Source organism: Pistacia vera, unplaced genomic scaffold (assembly GCF_008641045.1).
Source record: "Pistacia vera cultivar Batoury unplaced genomic scaffold, PisVer_v2 Contig649, whole genome shotgun sequence".
NCBI classification, from domain to species: domain Eukaryota; kingdom Viridiplantae; phylum Streptophyta; class Magnoliopsida; order Sapindales; family Anacardiaceae; genus Pistacia; species Pistacia vera.
The window spans coordinates 58,923-65,241 of record NW_022196500.1 but is presented as its reverse complement, the minus strand read 5'-3'; positions in this window follow the sequence as shown (position 1 = coordinate 65,241).

The following is a 6,319-nucleotide window of genomic DNA, read 5'->3' as shown; positions in this document are numbered from 1 at the left end:
CCTNTTTCTTTATAAGTTATTGAATATTTGGATCAATTGTAGATAATCCAATGAGTTTTAACTTCTATTTTCATATTAAATTAAAAAACATTTAAATTTTTACTTGTGTAAGAAATTACATAAGAAACTTACTAAAAATTTATTTTCATACATACTATTTGGTAATTCATGTTACATCTATGACATGTGATATTTTATGGTGACGTTAATCTGTCCCAGTGTATATGATTTTGATTCTCCTTGTTGCAAGTCCCAAATATTCGTCTTTTAATAAGAATTGTGGCTGTTGGAGTCATGGACTTGAATACTTCCCTGCAATATTTCAGTTTGTAGAAATGATTAGGTAGTTTTACTAATTTCATTAGAATTTGTATACCTCTGTTTTCATGTATAGTAAGTAGAGCAATGGCAGTCTGATATATAGCTTGCATGTTATATTTTTTGCAAACTGCAATCAGTAGTTGTAATCCTATATCTGCATGATGTTTCACGAAGAACAAATGTGTTCCGAGCAGTAGCAAAGCATGTTTATTTTCTGCTTGTGCAAGTGTCTTCAGAATTGAAAGTCTTGCTGTTCTTATTGTTGGCAGTTTGTGATGTTGTTTAGAGATGTCTCTTCTTTGTAAGACTTGCTTTTGTTGGCAAGTAACTAGATTCACGCAACGTAAAAACATAATTATACAAACAAAAAGGTCACTTACACATCCCAAAATCCAAGCACAGATTGTATTGTTCACATGCATAAATTTAAAACGTAAAATAAAAGTTGTGTAAAAAAAAAAAAAAATCCATACAAGGATTTATATCATACCCACATTTGGAGGCTCCTCCGAATATCTTTGACTTTGCTTACAAACATTGTTCACCGAATACTGTTCATCGGATACTGTTCACTAATCAATCCAATATAGGATCGCACTCACAGAAATCCACACGAAGATAATCCGACGACAATTGTTTTGCTAGAATAATTATCAGCTTCAAGAATCAAGAACAATCAAAGAAAAGAAAAACATTATTTTCCACTCAAAGAGTGAAAATGTGAGAGAGAGAGAGAGAGAGATAGGGTGGCTAGGGTTTTTATTTTTATAAAAAAGCACACTATTTGTTTTAATTAAGTTGCACTTATATAGTGCAACTAATTTTAACCCTATTCCAATAAGAAATACCCATAGGCACCAACCCAAGCTTACCCTTGCAACCAAACACAATGTATTTGGTATTTTAAATTAATTAATTATTATTATAATTAAAATCAATTAATATATAATAATATATTAACATTTTATTAATAATAACAATTCATTTAAATATATGCATACATATATTTAAATATAATCTCACTTATTTAATTTTAATATCAAATTAAATATAGGCAACAACCTCGGCAAATTTAATTGCACTGTGAGATTACAAAAATACCCTTCTCACAAATTGATTCTTAAATTATCTTTTAAGTATGTGACTCGTAGGCTCCTCATCATATCAACAGTGTGTAGTATTGCGATTTGTTAGAGTAGATGCCCTAGAGCCAATCAATTATTGTAGAATTGACTCTTTGTAATAATGTTCATTGATCAATAAAAGGCATTTTATTATATATCACGTAAATCATCATTGTATGTATTGATATATGTCCTTAGAATGGTAGAACCGTGATGCAGGTATCAAGTGTTTCAAATCTTGATAGTGAGAACCCTATGAACACATAAGGTGGTCATTCTAGAAACGTTCGTAACCCTAGTATTGTTCTAAAGTAAGGGCACAAATAATACAGTAAGGCTATCATAGTGTTGAACGACCCTGTCGAAAGGCAATGATTGATCTCACTTGTCAAGATTGTGTGGTGACAACCTGGTGCAACACATGGGTGCTTACTATAAGCAAGTTCACTGGACTGACCCACCAAAGAAATCCATATGGATGGTAACCCTAGTGTCCATGCAGCTAATCCTCTAACGAATGGTAGTGCATGTGATCCTTAAACTTGAGATCATTGGAGCTTCTTGTGCACCGATTGGTGTAGTTTGACACTACCCTAACACAGTTCTATTCAGAGCTATTAATACGGTGGTGATTGGCTGCATCAAGGAGTGTATCAAGACTATGGTGGATCGACAGAGGATTCATCACTCCCGGGTACGGGAGAAGTTATCTCACGGCACAATTTAGTAAATGACAATGACACTAAAACTATGGCCATAGTGGGATTGAGTTGTTGCTCTATCCAATTGATAATTCAGGTCATTGGTCCAGTAACTGAATACATAATATCGAGAGTAACCGAGGTTCACACTATTTTTATGCCTCGGTCTCGTCGAGATAATGTTTGATAAAATGATTGGTTTGTATGGTAACCATATCGTTGACAGGTAGCTGCTTCACTGAATCTGAATCTATCGGGTGGCCATGATGCCTTGCTAGGGGTCAATCTTGGTCTGTGTGTAGTGAGACGATTAATTGGTGTTAATTGCGATACTACACACTTCCGGTATGATAAGGAGCCTACGGGTCACACACATAGAAGATAATTTAAGAACCAGTTTATAAGAAGGGCGTTTTCATCTTTTTAGGTGAAAGGGTATTTTGGTAATTTCACAGTGCAATTAAATTTGCTAAGGTCGTAGCCTTTATTCTATTTATTAATTAAATTAAACTAGTGAAATTATATTTAAATATGTGTTCGCATATATTTAAATGAATTATTGTTATTGTTAAATGTTAATATATGAAATACTTATATTAATTGAATTTAATTGAAATAACAATAATAATTAAAATTAAAATACCTTAAAGGGGTTGTTTTGATGCAAGGAGTTGTTTGGGTTGGTGCCCAAGCCCATTCCATGAAGGAATAGGGTATAGTGTTGTAGTATATAAGTGCAACACTTTGTGAAATAAGAGATGGATTTATTATTTCATTCAAAACAAATCTTCAGCCCCTTTTTCATTCTTTCCCACGCCAGATTCCTTTTGTTTGGAAATTTCTTGGATTGTTTTCTTCTTGGTTCTTAAAGAATAAAGAGTATCTAGCAAATCCCTCTTTAGTTCATTAGAGTTATCTTCGTGTGGACTACATTGGTTCGATCCTACACTTGGGTCGGTAGTGAAATCTGTTCAGAGAAAAAATTGGAGGAGCCTCCAAACGTTCATATGATTTCTAAATGTTAAATTGATTTTTCTGCATATTCTATTATAATGTATAAAATGTAACTTTTGTGCCTTGATCTTGGTTGTAAGGAACAATCTATCATGTAAATTATTTTTGTTTTCCACTGCCATATATGATCGTTTCCTAACAGTGGTATCAAAGCAATGGGTACCAAATTTTACAGTTTATTGTATGATTTATAACATGTATTTGGTTGATAACATTTTGTTAAATCTGCAAAAATCTGCAAAATCTACTATGGAATGAATGATTCAATTGATAAATTGGTTTAATAATGTGTTGATGAATGTTATATTGGTTGGTTGGTATCTTGGTCGAATGTTTGTGCATTCGATTTGATTTGNTTATAAGAAGGGCGTTTTCATCTTTTTAGGTGAAAGGGTATTTTGGTAATTTCACAGTGCAATTAAATTTGCTAAGGTCGTAGCCTTTATTCTATTTATTAATTAAATTAAACTAGTGAAATTATATTTAAATATGTGTTCGCATATATTTAAATGAATTATTGTTATTGTTAAATGTTAATATATGAAATACTTATATTAATTGAATTTAATTGAAATAACAATAATAATTAAAATTAAAATACCTTAAAGGGGTTGTTTTGATGCAAGGAGTTGTTTGGGTTGGTGCCCAAGCCCATTCCATGAAGGAATAGGGTATAGTGTTGTAGTATATAAGTGCAACACTTTGTGAAATAAGAGATGGATTTATTATTTCATTCAAAACAAATCTTCAGCCCCTTTTTCATTCTTTCCCACGCCAGATTCCTTTTGTTTGGAAATTTCTTGGATTGTTTTCTTCTTGGTTCTTAAAGAATAAAGAGTATCTAGCAAATCCCTCTTTAGTTCATTAGAGTTATCTTCGTGTGGACTACATTGGTTCGATCCTACACTTGGGTCGGTAGTGAAATCTGTTCAGAGAAAAAATTGGAGGAGCCTCCAAACGTTCATATGATTTCTAAATGTTAAATTGATTTTTCTGCATATTCTATTATAATGTATAAAATGTAACTTTTGTGCCTTGATCTTGGTTGTAAGGAACAATCTATCATGTAAATTATTTTTGTTTTCCACTGCCATATATGATCGTTTCCTAACAGTGGTATCAAAGCAATGGGTACCAAATTTTACAGTTTATTGTATGATTTATAACATGTATTTGGTTGATAACATTTTGTTAAATCTGCAAAAATCTGCAAAATCTACTATGGAATGAATGATTCAATTGATAAATTGGTTTAATAATGTGTTGATGAATGTTATATTGGTTGGTTGGTATCTTGGTCGAATGTTTGTGCATTCGATTTGATTTGCATTTGCGTTATTACATGAAAAAACTACAAAAACGTGAACTATGCATTTTGGGATTTCCAGACTTTGCCGGGTGAAGCTTTAGCTTCGCCACAGTGACGTACTTGCTGGAATTATTCGCCACGGTGACATAGTTGTTGTCCCAATTCTGTATTTTTTGCAAAGGGACCAAACTGTAGTTTTTAATAACCTATAAAGCCAATAATCATTTTGCACATAAAAAAGGTAATTAGTAATAAACCCACCCAATTCAAAAATTGATTGTTTTTGAAATGTTTGCCATGTACTTGTTTGTATATTACATGGTACCCAGTACATGAGTCCTATGACCTATGGTGAATGTTTTAAATTATTTTGGGTATGTATGGTTGTAAGTTTTAATAGAGGGCCTACGTGTTCTGCCTTCCTTCCCCTTCTTAATGTACATTCTCTTCTCATCTCATTCCCCTCAAATGTAAATCGAGGTTTCTAAATTTATTGATGTAAAATTAGTTTGAGATTAATTTTATTGTAAAATTAGTATGATGTTTTTTTAATGTACTTGAGACAGAGCAAAGGACGAGAGAATCATACTTGAAGACTCAAGATATTTATTACAGGACCCCTAGGTGACTTACCGATTCCTCTAGAGTCAAGGAAATCAATTTTAGATAGGCCATGTACCGGCACGTTTTAATATGTTCTTTTAACTTTAAACTGATTTTCTAGAGATTCTAATATGTTGTATAAACTGTAAATTTGTGCCTTGATCTTGGTTCTAAGGAACAATCCATGTTGTTTATGTTTTTGTTTTCGCTGCCATAACTTGGTCGTTTCCTAACAGTGGTATCAAAGCCATGGGTACCAAATTTTATAGTTTATTATATGATTTATAACATGTATTTGATTGATAGCATGTTATTTTTGTTAAATCTGCAAAATCTGCTTCTGAATGAGTGATTCAATTGATAAATTGGTTTAAATAATGTGTTGATGGATGTTATATTGGTTGGTTGGTATCCTGGTCGAATGCTTGTGTGTTCGATTTGATTAGGATACATGTTATTACATGAAAAACTGCAAAAACACGAACTGTACATTTTTGGGATTTCCAGACTTCACCGCGGCGAAATAAAACTTTGCCGCAGTGACGAAGTTGCTATTCCAATTCTATGTTTTTCGCGAAAGGACCAAACTACAGCTTTTAAAAACCTATAAAGCCAATAACCATTCTGCACATATAAGAGGGTAATTAATAATTAACCCACCCAATTCAAAAATTGATTGTTTTTGAAATGTATGCCATGTACTTGTTTGTATATTGCATGGTGCCCGGTACATGAGCCTTATGACCTATGGTGAATGTTATAAATTGTTTTTGGGTATGTATGGTTGTAAGTTTTAAAATAGGACCTGCGTGTCCTGCCTTTTTCCCTTTCTCCATATACATTATCTTCTCATCTTATTCCCTTCGAATGTAAATCGAGGTTTCTAAATTTATTGATGTAAAATCACTTTAAGATTAATTTTATTGTAAATTCAGTATGATGTTTATGTAATGTACTTGAGACGAAGCAAAGGACGAGGCAATTGTACTTGAAGACTCAAGATATTTATTACAGGACCCCTAGGTGACCTACCGATTCCTCTAGGCTCGAGGAAATCAGTTTTAGTTGGGCCATGTACCGGCACGTTTTAATATTTTGTTTAGAATACATGCTAAGGTTGAATGTTCAAGAACATGTCAAACAATGTCATTCTAACAAAAATAATAATCTGGTGAGACACTAAATAACAAACCCTCAATTAAAGTATATTAAGTCATGTAAGCCTTCCATCACCATGGTTTTAATCA